Genomic DNA, 24,679 nt, shown 5'->3' with positions numbered 1-24,679 from the left:
ATACACACTGGCTTATACTGTCTCCGAATGGAATTTTCCTTCCTTGTGATCAGGTGCTGTTTGGCAGAGAGAATGGTTCCAGTTCTGATTAAGTTACATCCACAGCTGGCCATTATCTTGAGTCTGGCCAACAGAGCTCAAGGCAGTTCAGGAAGTACTGAGTGTTTGAATACGCCCTACATCCTTCTCAGCACCAAGGCCACAAAGGAGATAAGGGTGGCAGCTGTCTCAGCAGGCCAGGGCAGTTGCTGAAAACTGGAATAAAAAGATTGTCACCTTTGAATTGTGCAAAAGTGACAGGACTTGCCTAAAGGCTAGGTTACACAGACCTCATTTCAGACAAATAAACAACCAACTACTCTCCAAGTTTAAAGCTACATCACAATCCAGCTTTTAAAAAAACAATCTGTATGGTTATGTGCTGGGGGGCGGAGCTACCCTTTCCTTAAATCATTCTACCTGCAAAATTTCTGTCAGCCACAACAGTTCTCAGTTGGATCAAATTAAAAGATCAGATAATATAAAGTGTTTTTCATTCCCCTTCTTAAGCATCAGTACTCTTAAATGTGTTGTATCAGACTTGCCAGAGTGTCAGACTTGGATCTGGGAGACCCAAGATGGAATCCACACCGTGCCATGGATGCTTGCTGGGTGACCTTGGACCAGTCACACACTCTTAGCTACTTCACATAGTTGTTGTGAGAATAAAATGGAGGAGAGAATGGACCATTGGATCCTCACCGTGAAGGGTCCTTCTCCTCTGAGGAAAGGAGGACATCTTGATGGGTGATTCCCACCCTCCATTCAGGGAGGCAGGAACAAGTTTTCTACTTCCTGTCTTTCTACTGGGAGTCACCCTTGCTTTCAGTTTTGGCAACTCCGAAAGCAGTTATAGTCATAATTATGAATACAACACTCTAGAATTGAATAACAAGGAGAACGGACCTTTGGACACTTACCGTGAAGGGTCCTTCTCCTCTGAGGAAAGGAGGACATCTTGGGTGATTCCCACCATCCAATCAGGGAGACAGGAACTAACTTTCTTCCTCTTCCTGTCTAGCCTGTGGGACCACCCTCTCTTCAGTTCTTTCCTGCCTCCAGGGAGAGCAGTTCTATGCTAGGCTAGCTCTGTTACCTACATTCCATTCTTAACTTTTAATCTATCTATTCTGCTTAGCTTCTGCTAGATTTCTTTTACAGTACCTTTAAAAAAAAACCCCTCTCTTCATAGAGGTTCCTTGTGGTATGCCAGCTCACTCTTGAAGAGTGCTACTACCAGTGCAGCATTACACAGGAACACTTCTGTAGAAGTCTGCAAGGCAGCAACAAGGTTGTCGGTCTTGACATTTTTAAGATGCTACAAATCAAATCTATATGATTCAGCGGACACTAACTGTAGTAGAAAAGTACTGCAGTGCATGATCATGGACGAAGACCACATCCCATCCAGAAACTAGAAACTGCTTTGGGAGCACCCAAGATGTCCTCCGCCTCAGAGGGAGAACAGACCTTTGGACACTTACCGTGAAGGGTCCTTCTCTTCTGAGGAAAGGAGGACATCTTGCCCTCCCTGGGTCTCCGTCCTTCTCTACCCTGCTGCCTCATTCTTCTACCTCCTCTGGGTTAAGCTTTATTTACAGTACATGTTAATGCAACAGGTGTTCTTTTTTTCTCTCAGTATTGACAGTTGCTGAATGATAAATTCAATGTTACTGCTTTGTGGAGTCCGCCTCAGAGGGAGAAAGGTGAGTAACAAACTTGTTAAGGGGAAACAACAGGACAGGAAGTGAATTTGTCAGGCAGAAGAGAGTGAAAAGACAAAGACTTTGGGAGGGGCAAGATATCCTCCTTTCCTCAGAGGAAAAGGACCCTTCACAGTGAGTATCCAATGATACGTTCTCCCTCTGAGGTGGAGGACATCTTGATGGGATCTCCCAGAGCAGTGTCCCTATTTTCTGGGTGGGGCATTGTCATCGGGTCATAAGATATGTTGTAATACTCTTCTGCCAAACCCTGCATCCGCTGAGTTGTAAATGTACAACTTATAGTGTTTAACAAAGGTAGATACGGATGACCAAGTAGCTGCCTTGCAAATCTCTTAACTGTAGCATGTCTGGCAAATGCTGCGCTGGTGCAGCACTTCATATTCAGTGAGTGAATCCTAGCTGGTATGTCTAGTTTTCAAATTTTGTGTGCTTTGATGATGAATGCCTTGAGGTTACTGCTAATGGCAGATTTAGACATCCTCATTCCTTTATTCGGTGAGGATATAGCAATCAATAAGGAAGCAGTTTTCCAGATTTGCTTTGTTCTATAAAGAAATGCTTTTAGAATAAGTCTTATGTCCAAAGTATGCCACATTTCTTCTTTGGGATGAAAAGTATTTGGTCAACTGATAGCAGACACAATTCCAGTGATCTGTGGTAGAAATCACTTTTGGTATGAAGGACCACTTTGTCCTTGTTTAAGATACATAGCTCAAGCTAATTAACAGGGAACCTGGTTCCAACACCCTTCTTGCAGATGTAACTGAGGTAAGGAACAAAGTCCTCAGCCACTTAAGAGGAATTTCCTTGATAGGCTCTCAAAGGGGTGTCTGGTAACAGCAGACAGAACTGTATGCAATTTCCAAGTCAAAAATTGGTGAACCTGTGGCGGATCCTTCAGAGTATCACACTAGAGGGAGCTACATATGTAAGGTGTCTGTAGGAAGTATAGAATAGATCTGGTTTGGGGTTTCATGAAGTTAACCCCTTTTTCTTTTGCATCTCCTGTGAAGGCTTTCTATGACGATTATATGTCCTGTTAGTGGACTGTCTCCTAGAGGCCAGTAGCGTGTTGGTTACTTCTTGAGAATAGCCTAGCCAAGAGAGGGAGTCTCTCCATGTGATTAAATATAGCTATTCCAGGTGTGGATGCAGAATGGACCTTTGGACACTTACCGTGAAGGGTCCTTCTCCTCTGAGGAAAGGACATCTTGGGTGATTCCCACCGTCCAATCAGGGAGGCAGGAACTAATTTTCTTCCTCTTCCTGTCTGGCATGTGGGACACCCTCTCTCTTCAGTTCAGGTGACTCCACAAAGTAGTAAACATTGAATTTATCATTCAGCTACTGTCAATACTGAGAGAAAAAACACCTGTTGTGTTAACATGTACTGTAAATAAAGCATAATCCAGAGGAGGTAGAAGAATGAGGCAGCAGAGTAGAGGAGGATGAAGACCTAGGGAGGGCAAGATGTCCTCCTTTCCTCAGAGGAGGACCCTTCACGGTAAGCGTCCAAAGGTCTGTTCTTCCTCTGAGGCGGAGGACATCTTGGGTGCTTCCAAAGCAGTTTCTACTTTCTGGGTGGGATGTGGTCTTCATCCGAAATCATGCACTGCAGTACTTTTCTACTGCAGGTGGTGTCCGCAGAATAATATAGATTTAATTTCTAGCGTCTCACCAAGGTCGAGATCGACAACCATGTTGCTGCCCTGTAGACTTTTTCTACAGAAGTGTTCCTCTGTAACGCTGCATTGGTAGCAGCGCTTCTCACAGAGTGAGCTGTTATTCCATTAGAAACTTCTACAATGAGAGCTTTGTGAGCTTCAATAGTGTATGTTTTGTTATTGGCACCTATGGCTGCTGAAGGCATTTTCTTCCCCAAATTGAGGGGAGATATACTGATGAACAGTAAGTCCGACTTTCTGATTTGTACTGTTTGGGGCAGATAGGCCTTGAGCTTCCTTCTGATATCTAGGTTGTGTCAGAGCCTCTCCCTAGTATATTTAGGGTACAGGTAGAAATATGGTAGCCTTATCTCTTGCAACCTATGGAATTTGGAATAGACTTTTGGAAGAAAGGTGGGGACAGTATGAAGTATCACCTTATCGTTGTGAAAGATACAGAGTTCAGGTCTGACTGATAGTGCGCTTAGGTCTGAGATTCTTCTGGCAGATGTGACCACAATAAGGAAGATGGTCTTCATTCTCAGCCTTCTCAGGGGAACATCCTTGACCAGTTCAAATGGATGTTTGGTCAGGGCTACGTAAAATGTCCAATGCTTTCCTCCTGCCCCACTAAGTGAGAGCTTTCCAAGAGGAATTGAAAATTCTGCCTGTGAACTGTTTTCTGGATGCTAAGAGAGTGTCAGCCAACTCTCTGGAATATCCCTATCTTAGGAAGATTTTCCTTTCTATTTCCACACAGTTAAGCAGAGCAAATCTAAATGAGAGTGCCAAATCATTTCCTGCTGTAATGTGACCAAAGAGGTTGGTAGGATGTGGGGTGGAGATATCACCATTTGTTGGAGTGTGGAAAAGCACAGTCTGTGGGGCCACAAAGAGGCAATCACTAGCACTTCACTCCCTGTTACTTCATCCTTCTCAGGAGTTTGGGTATTACTGATAAGGACGGTAATGCATAGAGGAGGCCCAATGGCCACTGCAACGTCAGGGCATCTGCTTGTGAGTGGAACAAACCTTGTCACGTACCTTGATAGTTGAGGGTTGTGTTGGGATGCAAACAGGTCCATGAAAGGTGTTGCAAAGTGCAATGTTATTCATTAGATCAGATCTTTCTTAAGGGACTATTCCACTTGCTGAATGGTCTACCTGGTCAGCCAGTCTGCCTGGACATTGGATATGCCTTTGATCGAGACTAGGTGACCTTCCTCCCAGGTAAGTATCCTTGTCGCCTCCTTGTGCCACTTCAAGGTCTTGTATCCCTCCCCCCCCCCCCCGCTTGTTTACATATATCTTATCTGCGACCTTGTCTGTACAGATCAGGATGTGTGAGTTCGCTATCTGATCTCTGAACTGGAACAAGGCCAGACAAATCGTTCACATTTCCAAGACATTGATAGGAAGACGTGCCTAACCTGTGATGCTTGCATCTGTATTTGTTGTTCTCAAGGAGTCATGGATCTTTTGCTTTGAAGTGGTATCGGAATGGGAAGATCTGTCTTCTCCATGATCTGCTGTTAATAAGATCTGAGAAAGGTCTGAAGCGATCTTGCATGTAGACAACCCCAAGGTTGCCAGCCTTGTTGCTGGCCGCTAGCATACTCATCAGTTTGGGTAGTGTCATGAGAAGTGATTTTCACTCTGATGACAGTCTCGGCCAGCTGTCTGGTCTTCCTGACCTCTTCTTTGGTGAGAGATAGACAACACTTTTGATGATCATACCCAGGTGTTCCACCTTGTAGGAACTGAATGAAGAACTGAGTGTCGTGGTGAGATTTTTCTTTTGAACATGTTCTGATCAGGAGATCGTCTGGGTGCAAATGAACATGAATACCACTCTCTCTGAGACATACGATGGGGTTGATCAGGTGTTTTGTGAATAGTCTTGGCGCGGTGGACAGGCCGAAAGGGATGGCTCGGAACTGCCAGGGTTTTTTTCTGTGCAAAATCTTAGGTATTGTTGATGGGCTGTCAGAATCGGTACATGGAGGTATGCTTCTGCGAGATCTGTAGATGTCATGTATTCTTCTAGTTGAATGGCCTCTGTGACTGAGCGCAGAGTTTCCATTCAGAAGTGATGAAACTTGATAAACTTGTTCAAAAAGTTAAGGTCTAACAACGCCCTCCAGTCCCCATTATTTTTAGGGACTATGAAGAAGGTTGAGTAGACTCCCTTGTCCTCTTTCGTTGTGGGGAACATGCTCCACAGCTTGAATACCCAGGTGTTGAATTACATTTTGAGTTAAGATTTCATGTACAGGAGAGATGACAAAATGTTCTGGTGGGTAGCTTTCAAATTGTATGGAATAGCCTTGTGAGACTATTTCTAAGGTCCAGCTTTCTGCCTGCGTGTCGACCTAGGCTTGATGGTAAGGAGTACTTGGCCTCTCACAGGGATGGCTTGCTTGTAAGTCCTGTCTTAGAGCGCTTGGTATCAAGGTCAGATCTCTTTTCACGTGTGAAGAACTGTCTGTTTGATCTTGGGACAAAGTAAGCATTATCCTCACCATACAGCTGGGGAGCTGGGTCCGAGAGGAATGGTTTACCCAAGGCCATGTGGTAAGTTCATGGCAGTAGTGAGATCAGAACCAGCAGAGTACTGCAACACAGTTCAGTTACTTAACCACTATACTACAAGTGGGTTCTTGAAAGGACACCCCCCCTTATTAAAGGGATATCTAGATTAACCCCAGAATGGTAGCTTGGAATCCTGTCTGGACCTTAGTGGAGTGTGTTGTGAATAAAATGGCCGAGGGCCAAGGGATCGCCTCTCAGACTGTTAAGAGTGTTTTTGGGCAACACTTTCTTTTGTCCTGGGTCTCAACCCAGATCTTTCCCAGGGTATCCCCAAATAGCTTGTCTCTCTGAAAGTGGTAAGCCAGGACGATATTTTTAGAGTGCAAAACTGCTGGCCAAGCTCTTAGTCAAGAGTGTCTACTTGTTACTGCTGCTGAGACCATAGTCCTGGAAGAAAAGGTAAGTGCATCCAGGATGGTGTCTGCCTTGAAGGTACTGGCCTTTAAAATTCCGTTTGCCCCTTCAAGGGGGGCATCTATTGTTGTATGGGAGAAGTAGGATCGGTTTTCTGATCCATGCTTCTGATGCTCTGGAGGCAATGGCTGTAGCCTTTATAATCATAGCCATATCCTCGTGAGCTTTCTTCAGCATGACCTCTCTCTCCTTGTCTAAGTTGTCTCTGACTGATCCTTGCTTATCCTCTGACAAGAGCCCAGATGACTGAAGTGTATCCACTGGAGTGTCGATCGCAGGTACCTGCAACATCTCATAGCAAAGAAAGTTAGTGAGCACAGGTTTGTTTGTTTTTACCACATTAGAGAATTGCTTATTGGCTGATGGTTTACACCACTCAGCCTTGAGCTGTCTCCTAAAATATTCTGAAAATGGGAGGACCTTTCTGGGGAACTTTCCTTAGGAAGACACTCTTGTTTTCCTGGGGTCTGGATTAGTTTTCCCTGTCTAAGAGTCCTCCTCCTCCAAGGGTAATTCCTGCAGCCCTAAGGCTGAGAATGTCTAGGTAGTAAATACTGGTAGACCTCAGATTCAGACAGCTGGTCTGACTGTTCTGGCAGGGATATTTCCTCCTCCTCCACATCTGAAGGAATTCTTCCTTCTCCTTGCCATTATAGATGCTCTCTGAGAGCAATCCCCCTACTCAGTGGGGATTCCTGTCTGTTAAACATTCCAACCTGCCTTATTCTGACTCAGACCATCGGTCCACCAAGGTCAGTGTTGTCTACTCAGACTGGCAGCAGGTCTCCAGGGTCTCAGGAAGAAGTTTTTTCTTTTTTCCATCATCTACCTAATCTTTTTAACTGGAGTTAATGGGGAACAAACCTGGATCCTTCTGCAGGCAAAGCAGAAGTTCTTTCACCGAGCCTCAGCCTCGCCCATGGAGGAAGGAGGAGGAGGAGGTAGACACCACACTACTATTAACAGAGGTTTCAGCCCAGCAGAGATTATATATTTCTTCCCTCATGGTTAGTCTTGGGAAGTTAAAAGGTTCAAAGACACAGGCAAGTTTGTCCCCTTCATATGTTACCCATCTGACAGGAAGAGTCCTGTTGTAAAGGGAGGGATAGATCTGAAGAGAAAAAGCCTGCTGTGGAATCTCCAGCCAGGAGGTTGGCATGGGCACATTCACTGTGGCACCAGAGCTGAGGAGATTCGTGGTGTCTTTTCCCACCAAAAGCCTGGGCTGAGGTAACACGCCAACTCCAGCTGCAGAGCAGGAGCGTGCAAGATGCATCCATCTTCCGATCAGTGGGATGAGCCTTTGAAACTCTTCTATGGCTCTGAGGCGGACTTGTAGCTGGGAGACCGCACAAGCCACAGAGGCATGTCAGTGCTGACTCGTTGCTGGGAGCACGTACAAGCCAGGAGGCATGTCGGCACCAGATTCATCAATCCCCATTGTGTTCAATGCGAATACTGGGGATCATTCCTCTCTGTTGTCTAGGAAGCTGTCCTCAGAATCCCTGATGTCCCTCTTGTAGGCAGCTGCCCCAAATGGCTGCCGTGATCCTCTCAGTCAGCCAGGGAGAGTAGTAAGAGACAGGAGAGGACAGCAAAAAGACAGGAACTATGAAAGTTTTAAGTCAACAGAGTTTGAAAGACAAAGTAAAGATTAAAGGAAGAGAAGAGCAAGGAGTAGGAAGAGGAAGTGAAAGTGAAGTCTTAATAAGAAAGTTGCAGAGCTAATCTGCTACTAGACTGCTCTTCCCTAAGGCAGGTACAGAACTGAAGAGAGGGTGTCCCGCATGTCAGACCGCAAGAGGAAGAAAATTAGTTCCTGCCTCCCTGATTGGACGGTGGGAATCACCCAAGATGTCCTCCACCTGAGAGGGAGAACTTAGCATCGCTGGAGCATATCCAGAGATATTAGAGAAGTCAGGGTTGGAAGTGTTGACAGCTGCTGAAGAGTAGAGAGCATTGGAGCTGGGGCAAATAAGGTGGTACCACTATGATTTCTGCTTTTTTGTTTGTTTGTTTTTGTTATCTTATCTTCCTGATTAGCTTCGGGAGAATCGGAGCAGTTGGAAGGCAAAAAGCAGAATGCGTGGCCACTGTGATGTCAATGCATCGGTTACTTTGGCCTTGGGATGGAAGCACCTGGTGAAATATCTGTCCACTTAATTAGCTGACATGCTGTCTGTTCCAATTAGAAGGAAAGCAAGAGAAACCGTTAAAAGGCAAGGCAGCCCTCGGATGAAGCTGCTCTCCCTTGTTGAGGCAGGAATGAAACTGAAAGAAAAGGGGACTCCCACTGGGAAGACAGGAAGTAGAAAACTTGTTCCTGCCTACTTGAATGGAGGGTGGGAATCACCCATCAAGATGTCCTCCGCCTCAGAGGGAGAACAATTGAACCCACCTTGGGACTCCACTAGGGAAAAAGGAAGTGTATAAATGAAGTAAATGAACAAACTCACCTTTGACTTCTTCCCTTTCCTATCTCCATGTCCTTTCAAATCCCTCCTACATACCTTTCTCTTCAACCAACCCTTCTATTAATGGATGGTAGTGCAACAGAATGGATGACAGCTAGAGAACTGCTGGCAGAAAACATGGAGCAAAGCTGACCGAACACAACGTAGTGCCTGTATTAGAATCTATTCTGTGGCAGTGAAAGGCAGTATTTTTCCACAACCATTGTGCCTGCACATAATTATCTACTGAGCTGTTCCCTCTCTTTGGGGGGGGGGGCTTTTACATCATAGCCCTAGGGAACTGGACTCTGAGAACACATGACAGCCCACTGTGATCCATTTGGTACTTACTTTGCAAACAAAATCACCCAGATTTACTGAGTTAGATGCCAGTGTGGACGTTTGTTCAGACGCTACACCTCTGGCATCTGCCTGTTCAGTTTATCTGGGTGCCTTTCAGTTTGTAGAGCTGAGGAGGTGAACAAAATCCTTGGAGAGGTGAGGCCTGTGCTCTTGACTCTAGCCCTTCCTAGCTGATAAAACCTGCTAGAGGGGGACTGGCTAAGTAGGTAAGGGAAGTGGTAAATGCTCCATTGAGAGCAGGAGTTGTGCCCCCCATGCTCAAGGAGACAGTGAGCAGACCTGTTTTGAAAAAGCCCTCCCTGAGCCCCACTATGTTGGAGCCAGTCTCTGACCTTGCATTCTTGGTTAAGGTGCTTAAGCAGGTTGGTTGCTTCCCAGCTCCAAGGTCTCTTGGAAGAGACTGAGTTTTTGGACCTATTTTGATCTGGCTTCAGGCTAGGGTTTGGAATACAGATTGCTCTGGTCACCTTGGCTGATGACATCCACCAAGAACTATGTTATCCTACTAGCCCTCCTGAATCTCTCCACAGCCTTCAACACTATCCTGCTGAGTCGTCTCTTGGTGCTGGTACAAAGGGGCACTGTGTTATGGTGGTTTGATTCCTTTCTGAAATTTTGGTCTCAGAAGGTGGTGCTGTGGAATTCCTGCTCTACCCCTTGGCAGAGGGGTAGAGTTGTTTCCACAAGATTCAATCTTAAATCCCCATGCTATTTAGTATCTATAGGAAGCCACTGGAAAAGGTCATTAGAAGGTTTGGGCCGTGGTATCACCAATATGTAGATGATACCCAGTTCTATTTCTCTTTTTCATCTAATTCCAAGGATGCTGTTGATATTTTGAACCACTGCATGGAGTCAGTAATGGGCTCAATGAGGGTGAACAAGTTGAAACTAAATCTTGACAAGACAGAGGTTCTCTGGGTTAACAGAAAGGCAGATCTGGAATTTGAGATCTCTTCGGTCTTGAATGGGGTTAGAAAAGCCAGGTTCACAGCTTGGGAGTGCTGCTCGACATGACAGTCAACTTAGAAAACCATTTGGTTGCAGAGTCTGGAGTGCTTTTGCCCAGCTTTGGCTGGTGCACCAGCTACACCCATTCTTGGCTTAGTCAAGACCAGCCACAGTGATCCACGCCTTAGTTACATATAAATATACTGCAATGCATTCTACTTGGGGCGAAACTTCAAGAGCATTTGGAAGCTGCAACCAGTGCAGAAATGTTCAGCTAGACTGCTAGGTGGAGCCATTTATCAGAAGCATATGACCCCACTATTACAGCAACTCCACTGACTACCAATACACTCCAGAACACTATTCAAGGTATCAGTTTGATCTTTAAAGTGCTACATGGCTTGGGACTGGTGTATCTGAGAGATTCTTTTCTCCCATATGTTCTTGCCTGGTAATTAAGATCATAGGGCGAGGCCCTCCTGACTGTCCTATCAGTTAAAGAAGCTTACCTGGAGGATACACAAGGAGGGCCTTTTCAGTAGCAGTCCCAGAACTATGGAACAGCATCTGCAGGAAGGTACACCTGGCCCCCTTACTGCTGATCTTTATAAAGCAACTGAAGATGTTTTTTTATTTTGGACTGCTTTTAATTAACTTTGTTTCTATGTTTTCGGCAGTCATAAACTGTGCTTTAAACTTTGTTTTTATTCATGTTGTGGTTATTTTATTTACATTGTAAGCCCCTTTTGTGTTCCTGCATGGTAGAAAAGTGGCTAATAAATGTTTTAAATAAATAAATAAATATCCCATTGTCATGGGCATAAAAAAGAGCAGGCCCATAACTCCTTAAACACTAACAAGTTGACTATGAAAAGCACTTAGCCCCACTAAGAAAAAAATTAATACACTGCATTTCTACATCACTGTCTAAGTACTCCAAAAAAAACTTTAAGGAATGAAGTCCCTCTGAGATGTTACATATTAAGGTCAGCTTCAAAGGTCAGACAGCTGTATCTGCTCATATCTGACCACAGCCAATCTGCCTTTGAACACTCACCAACAGCATCCATAAAGTGATTTGCATCACCTATGTAGTGGTTCCTGTGTCAGGTCATGGCTAGGGGAACGGAGATCTTACTTTGAACAGCATGGACAACAAACAGGCCAACTTCAGCCAGCCAGAACCAGCTGGAGTCAACACCACAATATAACAAATCCAACCACTGGCAAGGATCTGCATTCATGAGCAACATTCTCACTGAATATTCCACCACACACAAATCCCTTAAAAAGCTATATTGAATATAGCAGCACCTGACAAAACATACAGATAGTGTTCAAACAGGTGTCTTGTTTGTAGTGAATGGAAGGTGGACTACAGTAGCTCTAGACAGCAAACCATCTTTCTTAGCTTCAAGCAAATCATTTTGGGATGGGGATTTCAGATGCCTGCAGCTTGCCGATAAGCTTGCAGCACAGAGCACCTTTCAGAAAATAGTAGTAAGCAAGCAGAACAGTGTCACATATAAGTATCCAGTCAAAAGGGGGGAAATCTCCAACCATGATCTCAGACCTCTGCCAAAAAGGAGGAGCAAGAACTTGGTAGACTCACATTCTGTCAAAATGCTGAAAGCCCACATTCAAATCTATACAGCATTGTGGTTAAGTGGTTGGGTTGCAAGACAGCACTCTGTTGGTTCAAATCCCACTACTGCCATTAGCTCAGCAAGTGGCCTTGGGTAAGCCAATCCTCTTAGCCCCAGCTCTCCAGCTGTATTGCAGGATAATAGCACTGACATCGTTCAGTGCTCTGAGTGGAGCATTAATCTGTCTAAAAGAACAGTATATAAGTGCAGTTATTATTATATAGAATCTCAGCAACAACAAATCAAACCGCACATTCCCTTCGCCATTCCTAATAAGCAGGTGTCCCAGAGCTTTAATACATACAACAAAACAGCAAGAGGCACTATCAATAATGCACCATTCACCTACAGAAACAGGTATCTTCAGAGAAATACTTCCACATTTGGATACTGTTCAGTTTACAGAAAATATAGAAAGAAGGAGACATGTTAAACTCAAAGATATTTACAAACAAGGAGGCTCTTCTTAAAAATAGACTGTAAAGTTAATATAGGAGCCTCAATAGCCCAGACTAGCCTGAGTTCATCAGAGCTTGGAAACTAAGTAGGGTTGATCATGGCTAGTACATGAATGAGAGGCAACCAAGGAAGATTCTGGGTTTCTATGCGAAGGAAAGAAATGGCAAATGACTTCTGCTCATCTCTTGCACTGAAAACCCCATGAGGGGTCTCCACAAGTTGGCTGCAACTTTACGATAATGTAAACATAGAACTAACACTGGCCACAGTCTGTATTTGACTTGCTCTAGCTTACATTCACATGTACAACACAAATAGCATGAGAGGGGCTAAAATGTGCTTTTCAGAGCTGTGCATATCATACTGTCCTATCCTCAAACGGTGGAAATACCGCTAAGTTGAATTGGACTTACAACCTCAATAAATATACTTAGGATTACAGCCTAAGATAAATTATTTCAGGAAAACTGAAGCACATGCCTCCGTGTACTTCATGTGAATGTAACAGCAATGCCTGGAGCTTAGCAACATGATAATTTTGACATTATGAGGCAAAAATTAGTTATACTTGGATTTTTCAATACTTAAATCAAGCAAGCTTCTGCCAAGAGACTTAATTTTCCAAAGTTTTTGTACCATCTGCTTAATCAGGTTTAGATATTGATCTCTTCAGAAATTATGCCACAATAACTCTGTCTTTGTCTCAACATGTACGCTCACCAAGGAATGACGGCCAATCCCAGTTATGAGATTTTTGTCAATAATAGTTACCATTTTCCAGCAATACTTGAGAAACAATTAAATTAACAATCTGATGGGTTCCATTCAGCTGACTGGGGAACCATGAAGAAATTGTAAAGCATGCACTGGAAGCAAACAGTACCACTGCACTCCATCCTTCCACCCCATTTGGCCATTGGTTTTAACATCAATCCAGAGATAATAAGTATAATGTCTCTGGCTGTGTGCTATTGGGGGGGAAACCTGCCAGATAGCATGCAACCTTTTTTAAAAAGGTGAGAACAACAAAATAAATTGAAATATGTTCATAAAAGATTAAAAGAAAAGAAAAAGAAAACTGGAGGAGTAAAAATGAGAAGGAGGTGGTGCTAGTTATCATCACAGTCAAGAGAAAACAGAATCTACAAGTGACAGATTCAGCATGACAGCTATGTTCTCCCTGAAAGAGAACACAATTTATCCACAGCACAAGACAAAGCAAGCCAGGAAAGTGAGGAGTACTCAATACGTTCTTTGACTGTATAAAGGAGACTAATCAATTAACTGGATTAAAATACATTACATGCAATACTTGTATAGTTGATCAAAATGCCACCCTACAAGGATTACTGGATTAAAAACAAGTGAAATTTAAATGTGTTCAAATTGCTCCCACTTTTCATCTAACCAGTTTCAAGGTCAACAAAATGATTAGAAATAGAAACTACAACAATATGCACTATAAGTAAGCAGTTCTTTTCTTTAAATTGTAGTCAGAATGGTATAAAAATGTACTTTTTATCTATGAATCTAGTAGATCTCAACCTTTCCATACACAAGCCTATCCACTGAGACCTTATAACAGAAATACTAAATTCCATGTTATGCAGAGCACTGCACAAACAGGTGAAGTAGAGGTCAAGAGTTCCATTTTAGATTTTTAACTCTCTCATGTTAGCTCCTACCATTCTATGTATGAAGTACTTATGGGTAAAACATGCACCATTTTATTTCCTGGAACTCTTGTTGCAGAGTGTAGTAATCTGGGAAGCACACATTAGAAACAATTAGACACAACAGCACACATTTACAACTAGTTTCTCTCTTAAGGCCATTACTGTTTGTACCCTCACAGAAATCACTCTCCAAGACTGAGAGAACATAGAATAACTCCCTAGCTCTGACAAGTAGGTAGCTTTCCAGACACAGTTAGGTTTCCAGCCCTCATTAGATTTGCAAATATATAGTTCTATTGTGCATAAACTAATATATGAGATCATGCCTCTGAATACACAATAGCAGAGACACTGAATATACCATTCTGTGGCTGCTTCAACTTGCATTTGCAATCATTATTCCTGCATCCATCATGAAAGAAGATTATTTCCACAAACTTAATGCATTTTCTAAATGCATTAGAAACCTAGGAATCAATTACTTGGGATTCTGAAGGAGCAATGCTCCAGTCTGGCTTTACCACCCGTCTGTCTTCCCGCATCCCCTGAAACATCAGCTAAAACAATTGGCCTTGCAACACAGACTCCCTTGCCATTATGTCTACTGTAATGACAGTAAGAGGAATTATTCATTAACCCTTCTATTAGCACCCAGGCCTGGCTCTGACCCACTTCCTTACTGAAAAAGTTCCTTATGGTTTTTTGATAACTACTTAAGAGCATCACAAGAGGACCAGCATTCTCTTGGGGATCAACATAGCTATGAACTATTAAATTGAGAGAGGGATGGTGGATTCAGATACAGCAGGTTCAATAAGCAACAACATGTTGGGTTTTAAAACAGAGAGGATATTATGAATAAGTATGAAAAAGGGATAAAGGCAATCTGGGGTATTTTAAAATGTCTACTGTAAAATATGTTCTATATGTCTTAAAAAGGGTTCCAGAGATACGGGACAGTGGTGGCATGCAATCTGTGTAAAGGGCTGGCTGTGCCTGAAACAGGAAAAAGCTTTACAATGTAAGAGGCCTTTACCATATAGGGCAGATTTCGGTCTGACTGTAAATACATAATTAGCTTAGAAAACCAAACAAATATCAATTAAAATCATACTCTATTCTTAGCATCCAATGAGATTATCATTCAACCAAGCACACCTGCTTCAGCAAAGTAAAAGCCACATTTTTGTTATTATTTACACGTGTACATGGGTTTTTACAGAGTAGTGTAAACAAATGATCGTCATGCCCCAAGGAGGTTAATATTTCAACTGGGAAGAAGGAAAAGTCAAGGGTAACAAAATAACAGAAAGGAATGAGAAAAGCAGAGGAGATGAAGGCCTACACTCAGTTTCCTGGAGCCTGAGCAATCTGGTAACTGTGACCTTTACAGTGCCAAGCCAGAACACTGAACTTACAATTCTGACAACATACTAAATTGCCACACTACATTTTAACACCAATAACTGAGTAAGAGTAGCTCATATCTTTAAGATGGCTAAGAATGTAGCATAAATCTGTTTCTCAAAGAAGATGCAGAGCACACAGACCTCAGTGTTTTCTTATTTAGAACATTAGAGTTTCGTTTTCTCTTTCCCACATTACATTTACCCCATGGGTGTGTGTAGTAAAAACCATTCAAAGTTTATTTCCATTAAAACTGTGCAAAATATAATTGATTAACAAGTATTACTTAATAATTATATGGAAAAAATATATATTCAAGTAACAGTGACTGATCAACTACAGTCCATAATCTGAATACAGAAATTTATTGTAAAATGCATTAAGAATATACTTGCATGGAACATGACTAATAAAGTTTCTTAAATAAAGAAAGTATAATAGTGAACACTCCTTTTCCATCAACACACCAAACACATTCATTACTGCACCTGCACAGCTACGATGAAAAGAATTTATGATACACTGAGAGAGGGGAGAGGGGCAAAATGTAATGTTTATCTAATAAGTCATTTTAGAAGACTCTAGTGGTCACTCTTAAGAAATTCTAAGTGATTCCCAGAAAGGCTGTCAAATTACCTTTCTGAACATCTTTCTGTTTAATAAAATCAACTCGGTTATAAGTAAGCCTTTTTATTTATATTTATTATAAATGTCAGTACAAACTTTTATGAAACAGTATCTACATTTTGGATATGACAAAACTAAGGCTATCGTACTTTGGTCACATCATGAGAAGACAAGATTCTCTAGAAAAGTCAATAATGCTAGGAAAAGTAGAAGGCAGCAGGAAAAGAGGAAGACCTAAAACGAGATGGCTTGACTCAATAAAAAAAGCCACGTCCTCCAGTTTGCAGGCTCTGAGCAAGTCTGTTAATGATAGGACGTTTTGGAGGTCTTTCCTTCATAGGGTCTCCATAGGTCAGAGGCAACTTGGCGGGACATAACAAAGTATCTACATTTTTTCATCCTCATTTGATTTCCCCATCTGCTTTCCCATCCCTTAAATAATGTCAGAAGTATTTTAACCTTCCATAAAAAACTATGTATTTTATTATGAATTTTACATATTTATCTGCATATTCATAACCACTCATATTTCCCTACACAAATGAACAGGTTATCATGAACATCTAGATGAAAAAAACTTTCACAATCCAAGCCAAGTACAAGTTGCTTAAGCTGCCAGTAAAGCATGATGAATTCATCTTCCCTCTGTCTTAAGCCACAGGTGTGCACAGCCACGGTTAAAGAGTATAGGGAAAGCAGCCTCCTGTGATGTCCCTATGCAAATCCCATTATGTGCATACATGGACATAAACAAAATTAAAGGAATATGTTTTCTCTGATTCCATTTTTAACTTAATTTCATGAAAGCAGAAAAACTAATCTTTCGTGAGCTACTTTCTCATTTTTTCAGCAATTTTCTCACTCATCCATTAGTTATTTCAAAAAGAAAAGAATTCTCCCTGTCAGCTGACATAAGCATTTCAAACTGTTTTACAACACAAGTCTCTTCTTTAGATTTAGTGTTTTACTAGATTCAAGTACAAGATGGACATATATTTGAGCAATTGTCATGCAGCTGAACATTTTCTGGTTTTTTAAAAAATTGGATACAGTTAGTATATTTAATAAGTGCTTATTTCCCAAATGTTACATTAAGCTCCAGCAAGAGGGTCACTAGGTTGGTGTGCTGCCAGTAACCAAATGTTATTTAAGAGAATAATATGACACCAGGGACCATGGAGTGGTGACTCCTGCTTCCATGGGTGGGGCTCACAGGTGGGTTTTGAATAAAGACCGTTTCCCATTGGGAGTCACTACATGCTTAGTCAGTGGTCAGATCCCACTGCCCGGAATGACTTTTGTCTTTAGCAACAGGATGTGCTACTTCTACAGGGAGTAAACACATTACTTCTACAGGGAGTAAACACATTCCTATCCTGGCTCAGTTCAGGCTGAAATGATTGCTTAGCCCAAACAAGGGTTTAAAATGCTTATACAGCAGCAGTCAAATTGCAAGATCTAGCAGCAAACATTTAGATCTCAGCTGGGTACAGGGTTTGGAGGAGACACACACAGTATTTCACATTCCTAGGCCTCCAGCATCAAATTGCTAAGGGCCCTGGGAACAATCAGAAACATGGCATTTTTCAAGCCCTAAGCCCAAACAGAGCGTATGAAAGTCCTCAGGAACTATTTTAAGTGACAGTTTGCAGCATCAGTACAGACATCATCTAGCAAAGAAGGCATCCATGTTAACCCCTCCCCAATCAATACAGATTCATAACCAAAAGCTACAAAAGGCAGGAAAACAATGTATGCTTAAAAGAAGGAATTGGGAAACCAAAGAGACAAAAGAAATTACACTAATCTTTGCAAACACAACATTGCAGTTTAGGATCCTTTCCCTTAAAAGCTTTCATAACTATACTAGGCATCAAGGATATTCTTACTTGCACATGCCACCTGGATCTGCAGCTGTAAATAAACTTCATTGTCATCTCAGACTACTCCCTAAAGCACAGACGAATGCCAGTGGGAACATAAAAGTACTCAGAGATCTGGCAAAAGAGGGGTAAGTTAGGGCAAGCATTGCCTCTGGAAGAAAACAAACAAGCAAAGGAAGTGTAACAGCTGTGGGTTTCTTCTTGAAGATGCAATGCCCCTCCCATGTTCCCCCATGTTCTCTGGGCTGACAGGAAGTGTTTACAGAAAGCAGAGTCATTGTAAACCCAGGCAGGGAGACAGGCAAGCAGGTGATTTTTAACCCTCAATGCCCAAAAGCATCAAATTCTGAAATACAGCAAACCAACAAATCGTAGCCCTGGGAGGCGGCTTCCTGGTCCAAACAAGATGTCCCATGGCACAGCATCAAAGCCTGCAATAAAGGGTCTACCGCACTGGGGCACCAAAGGAAAACACTAGCCTGTTGCCATAATCTGCACACGCGCCTCACCCTTTACATACACAGATTTCTACCGAGAGGAGGACTGACAACAAAGGGGAGGAGTCCCTCAGAATAAAATCCCAGGCAAAACAATATGAGTGCTACTCCCCCACCTTCTGAACCCACTGCCCTCCGGCCACATACAGTCAGAGACACACCCCGCTGTATTCCAGTCCACTGATTCTCTCTCACACACACACCATGAGGCCATTTCCGTAATGCACACAGTCCCAGTGGTTGCCTTACCAGCACCCCACCCGATTGTATGATCTCTCCGAGGGTCTTTTTTCCCAAAGGTCGTGCCATCTCCTAAGGGCTACTCCCGCCACAACCCACCCACCCTTCATTCATATGGCCCGGACGACTTTCTCTTTACTCTCGGAAACAAGACTTCTGGCCACAGCGGGTACCACCAGGTTGGTCTTCACAGCTCACTTTGGAGACTCAGGTTACCAGGCGCTGCAGCTTCACTAGCCTCTGAGAACACAGAGGCCATCAAGGCAGCCCGCCGTTTTCTCTCCGGGAAACCAGGCTCTGCCATACGAGGCTGCAGCTAGCCAGCAGCACCCCACTGTACACACATGCTCCCTGGGACACGTTGCCTCAGCCACTGCAGTGCCTGTTACTACACCCACTGCCTTGAGCATTCCCAGCAGGGCGTGAGAGGAGACAAGGGCGCCCACAGATCTACATTCATTTCATCTCTGCCTTCCCTGGTTAGTCTCTTGCTGTCGGTACAAATCACTCTGCGGTCCGGAAGAAAAACCAACGGTCGGAGAACGACCTCCCCGCCTAGCCCCAAATAGCAAAAGATACTGGGGGAGGAGGTACTTACCCACCAGGCTGCTTTCCTTACAAGGCAGAGGAATAATGCTGCACTTTCTCCGGAGCTTCTTAAAGGAAGCGTAGGGAGGGGGATGCAAAGTTTGCATGGAGGGAAGGAAAAACCCCTGGAGAGATCCACAGATCCTCCGTCCCTTAGCCTCTAGAAGGCTTTTTGCACTTAGTCAATGGTCTGTTGGCTCGTTGCAATGATGAACTTTCCACCGAGGCGGCGGAGGAGCCCCCTGCTTGCAGCGCCCTCCCCGCATTGGCACCAGACACCACCACGCCCGCTCGCTCGGGGGCCGCTGCTGTGGCGAGCGACGGTGCAGGCTTGGACAATGTATGCGTGTGCACCAGACGAGCCCAGCCAGCGAGCGCCCAGCACACGCCCAAGCTCCGCTCGCCACCCACTAGTCGCTCACAACCTCCCGGAGCAGCTGATAGGTGCTCTGGCGCGCCCCTCGGGCGCCCAGCGGTGGGGCCCCCGTGACTCCGACCTCGTGGTGGGCTGCGGGGCCTGTCAATCACACCGAGAGCTGCCTTTCCTAGGCCCCGCCTGCCGCCGCTTTGGCCTGGGAGGTCTGCGGGGGCTGGGCGGAGGGAGGAGGAAACGGGCGTAGTGGGAAGAGGGGTTGCTTCGCTCGGTGCTTATTTTTAGAACTGGCTGGTTCTCGTGGGCTGGAGGGCGCTAGTGGGGGAGGTTTCCTCTCCCTGGGCAAATGCTTCCTTTTGCCCTCTGTTCTTATTCCGTCTCAACAAGCCTTCGCATAGCGCGCCATTCCGGTTCTCTAGGCGACAACCCTCTTTCTTCTCTCCGTGGCCTGGTTCGGGTGTCTCGGCTGCTTCTCGATTCTTCCCGCCTTTCTTTCTCACCCGACCGCCGCTGCTTCCATCGGGGCCTATTTCTGCCCTGTAATCGGTGCTCCTGCTGCGTCCTCTCTCTCGTGCAGAGAGCGAGGGGAGGCTGTGAAAATGCACACGGTATAAAAAGAGAGGACCACACCCGGTACGCTGGAAGCGGAGGTGGGGGGGGGGGGGTGTCACACAAAGGGATGAAACTAGACGGCTGGTCGTGAATTCGCATTGTAATTCATCTAGAGTACAATCCACGTGCGCCTATCACAAACACAGATGACAATTTCTTGAAAGTAGTTTGTGTTGAGTAGTTTAGGAGAGCGGGGTCCTTTAGCTGCTTGTCTACGATTGTTTAAACACGCCGTTAGAGTGATGACCAAATTAATTGTACAGTCCTAAGAATTGCAACTTTCCAAAGCCATCGATTGAAATAGATTTAGAAGGGTATAACTCTCTGTAGGCTGGCACTATAGGTTATATTGAGTGTGAGCGCTCAAGAGTGATTAAGATGTAGTAAAGTGTGGAATTTTTGTTGTCCTTTAAAGCAGGCTTACCAACATTCTCACCAATTATACATTATTAGTAAAATACCTTCATCACAAGATAAAATATGTAGAGAAGGGCATAAATATTGCCAGAGGATATATACGTATTCACCTCTCCTTTAGTTTTGACTAGTGGTTGGTAATGTAGTATTCCCTTTTTCTGCAAAATGCTTGAACAGGTGCTAGATGTACAACTCTGGGCGTTCTTGGTTAAAATCTGGATCCATTTCAGTCTTGCTTCCAGCTTAAGTAATGAGAGGATTGATACTGCCTGAATGGGCAATCTTTGCCTGGAATCAGGAGGAATGCTGATTCTCCCGGTCATCCAACATCTTTCAGTTCCATCCTCCATGGGATCCTTCAGAACTGGGTGGCCAAGATGGGATACCATATTTTGACGGTTCCAGTCCTATCAGATTGACTGGTTCTAGAGGGTGGTACTAGAAGACAGTTGCTTAATTTGACATTTATGCTGTGAATGTATGCAGGATTCCATCAAATCCTTTAAGCTGTTCATCATGAACTTGTATCTTCTAGACAGTTTGGTGAGTAGCCATGTTGGTCTGCAATAGAACAGCTGGATTTGAGTCTAATGGCACCTTCAGAGACCAACAAGATTTTCAGAGCGTAAGCTTTGAAGAGTCAGAGCTCTTTTCTTCAGACTTTGTAAGGTGCCACTGGGCTCAAATCCTGTTGTATCTTCTAGAATAGGTTGTCAGCTGATCTGAAGTGAGATGTCATTGGTATACTGATGACATCCAGCTCTTAACTGTCAGGTGAGACAGTGGCTGTTCTGGATATGTATTTGGAATCAATAGCAAGCTGGATGGGGCCAAACAAATTGGCAGTCAATTCAGACAAGATTACAGTGCTGCTGGTTGGCCATGTAACTAACCACAGATTAGAGAGTGTTCTTGATTGAGTTGCACTGTTGTATTCTTCATAAAGAAGCAGGTTATCAATATTATTAGATTTGTGTCTACTGACTGAGGCTCAGGTGTTTTCTGTGTCACACAGCAATTTGACTAGTCAAGAAATATCCTTGAAAAGCATGATCTAGCTATTACTGTGTGCACAGGCCTCAATTTCCAAGGCATGCCAAAGAAGCAGTTTGCCAAAGAAGCAGTTCATGCTCTGATCACAACCAAGTTAGTTAAATATCATGTGCTGTACAAGGAACTGCCTTTGAAAATTGTCTAGAAACTTTAAATAGTGCAGAATGTGACAGCAAAGCTGTTAATGGGCATAGACTTAAGATATGCTAACGTTTAGTTTTGTTATACCTATTGTGCTGATTTTTTAAAAATACCTATTTTGCTGCCAGTTTCTGGACCAAATTCAAAGTTGTTTCTTACCTTAAAAGCCTTATATGGACTGGGATCAGGCTATTTACTTCATTTATATCCTACTTTTCTCCCTGATGGGAACATACATTCTCCTCTTCTTCATTTTATCCTCATAACAACTCTGTGTGGTATGTTAGGCTAAATGTGTGTGAGTGGCCCAAGGTCACCCAACAAGCTTCCATAAAAGAATGGGAATTCGAACCTGGGCCTGCCAGATCCTAGTCCTGTGCTATAACCACTACATCACACTGGCCATTTGAACTGCCTACTCCCATACAAACCTTCTCATTAGTTATGATTAGTTTGAGTTTTACTATGTATGTTCCCACATTCCTAAGCAAAGTTGGTGTCAAGTCAATCCAGAAAACATTGAGGATGCAATCAAAACAAGTTAAATATCCTTTAATAAATAAATGGGTCTATAATCTGTAAATCGTAACAGACCATGTAAATCATAAAATACCAAACGCGTTCCAACAAGATGTCTTTGTCATTGGTCTCTTTACAACTGATAAGCTATTGTAAAGATTTGCTTAATTTTGAACCACCCTGTAGTGATCAGCCCTGTTTTTTAAAACCCATGGCTTTGAACCTTAAACTACCTTACACTACCTTAAACTTATGCCACAGGAGGGCTCTAGTTCCAGTCCACACTCTTTATATTTCCACTCACACAGAGCTTCAGGTGTTCTCTACTTTACCCAGGTTAGTATCTCAAGAACACTTTCCCCATTTTGTTTGTTTGACCTATATATTGCTGCTTCCCCAAAAGGTTTTTGCTGCCACCAAAGGCTTTCGCCTTAGATCTCTTCTGCTTAACTGCTTCTACAGGTGGTTATGAGGTAAAAAGGGATTTTTTTTCTTAAACCAAAGTAGAATTCATTCTAATTACATAAGCCTCATGGTTGCAGTTTTGATAAGTGTATTGGTTTCAGAATAGTTCTTAAGCTTGGTAGTTTCAAAGATGGTTATATATTCACAAGCCCAGTCACACAGGCTAATTTTCCACACAGATCTCTAACAATATAAACACTCATCCACACAGAAGCTGCCAGCACCGATCTCAGCGGGGCCGGCATTTGCGGGGTGAAGGGAGAGAGGTTCTGCCTTGCCCTCCCGTCTGGCTCCTGATGCGGCTCCCAAAGGCACGCAGGGAGCCGCTGGATTCAAACCTAGACAGTCAGAGGCTGGCCAGGAGGAATAGGGGCGGGGATGCAGTCCCCGACCTGAGGAAGATAGTCTTCCCTCAGGTCCACCCCCTTTCATTATTAAGGGAGCTGGCTGGGGGTGTACAGCAGTTGGGCTCTGACAGCAATCAGAGCAGGTCGCTTCAGGCCCTTTCGAGGCCATAGCTTGTACTGCCGGCTAGCTCTTTTGCCGCCTGCGTCAGTCCCCGTTAGGCACTGATTGTCAGGGGAACGCAGCGCGGCGGGGTTGCTAGGCGGCAGGCTCTTTGTGGCTTCGCAGGCTTTTGCTCGGGGGCGGATCCCCTTGGGAGCGTGGTTTCGGGCTCCTGGGCTGGGCCTTCTTTTGCTCCGGGAGCACTGCAGTCTCCTTGGGGGAGCATTTGGGGTGGTGCAAACGCCCTCATTTTGCAGGTAGGCTTTGTCCTGTCGGAGTAGGATTGCATCCCTCTCCCCCCTTTTTTCCTTTGAATCCTGGGAGGAAGGCCTCTGTGTTGTGGAGTTATGCCGCCCAAAGCAGCAAAAGGGGCGTGCGGGTCCAAGGGGGGGCCATCTCCTGTTAGGGATGCCAGGGGCTATAAGGCTGGTGAAAAGCCTACAGCCGGCAAGGGTAGGAAAAAGGTGCCGGCTAGGCCAGCCACTGCCTGTGCGGTAGATGCTGTTGCAGGCTCATCTGTAAGCGAGGAGGAAAGGCCTGTTGGGCCTACTGCAGCCACGGAGATTAGGACTTCTGGGAGTGTTGGGGGCAGGCCTCCCAGGACTGTTTGTGCCTCCATCTATAGGAGGGCCTCAGGGAGCTGAAGGAGGAGCCCTACCAGGCCTGCTGGAGCCAGTACATTGAGGGCCTCTGGGGGCGGGGAGGAAGGGCCTTCCATGAGAGCTTCTGAGCAGGGAAGGAGACGGCCAGCCAGGCCTACTGGTGCCTTTGCCCGGGGAGCGACAGCTCAAGCTGCTGGGAGGGCCAGGTCATCTGGGTCTAGGCGGGCCTCCTCTGAGGCACATCAGCCTTCACGGGCATTGGGGTCAGCTGCCCCCAAGTCTCAGACGCCATCTTTATGGGGCCTGACACAGGCTCTGGACTAGCTTTCTCATAAAGTGGACCGGTTAGGGACGGCAGAGCTGGGGTCTGGGTCTGAGCTATCCTCTTCAGGGCCAGAGGATGCCTTGGATTGTGCTGCTGCCAGGCAAGCCCCCTCTTCTAAAGGGCGAAGGAGGGCTAGGACTCCCACTCGTAGTTCGTCAACCAGCCCTGAACGTGGTAGGTGTCCTTTGGCCAGGAAGAGGCACAGGACCAGACGACCTAAGAAGACGTCGCATCATAGGCGGGGATCCAACTCGTTGGAATCTTCAAGTGAGTCTTATTCTTCTGAGGAAAATGACAGGAATTTGGATGGGGATTATTGGGGTGTGGCGGCCGCGGTTCCAGGCATCCCACCTTGGGCCGCCCGGCAGCACAAGGTGAAAGGGTCGGATCCAGCGGCCCCTGGGGCAGTCTGGACTGGGGATGCATCTGAGGTGGGTAC

At 44.6% G+C, this 24,679-nt stretch overlaps 1 protein-coding gene across 3 annotated transcripts in view; it reads right to left on the bottom strand.

Moving 5' to 3' along the window:
- Nucleotides 1–19,736, bottom strand: part of HRAS (HRas proto-oncogene, GTPase) — a 120,960-nt gene extending 101,224 nt beyond the window's left edge. For 2 of the 3 annotated variants that reach the window (XM_054971492.1, XM_054971491.1), the window contains exon 1: nucleotides 19,237–19,736. The gene's annotated coding sequence lies outside the window, so the exon portion shown is untranslated. Of the gene's footprint in view, nucleotides 1–17,907; nucleotides 17,927–19,236 lie in introns of those variants that run through there. The other variant, XM_054971493.1, reaches the window with a different exon arrangement.
- Nucleotides 19,737–24,679: the final 4,943 nt, after the last annotated feature.

This window comes from Eublepharis macularius, chromosome 2, assembly GCF_028583425.1.
Source record: "Eublepharis macularius isolate TG4126 chromosome 2, MPM_Emac_v1.0, whole genome shotgun sequence".
NCBI lineage: Eukaryota > Metazoa > Chordata > Lepidosauria > Squamata > Eublepharidae > Eublepharis > Eublepharis macularius.
Note: the sequence above shows the minus strand (reverse complement) of the source record. Positions and strands in the feature narration are given on the sequence as shown.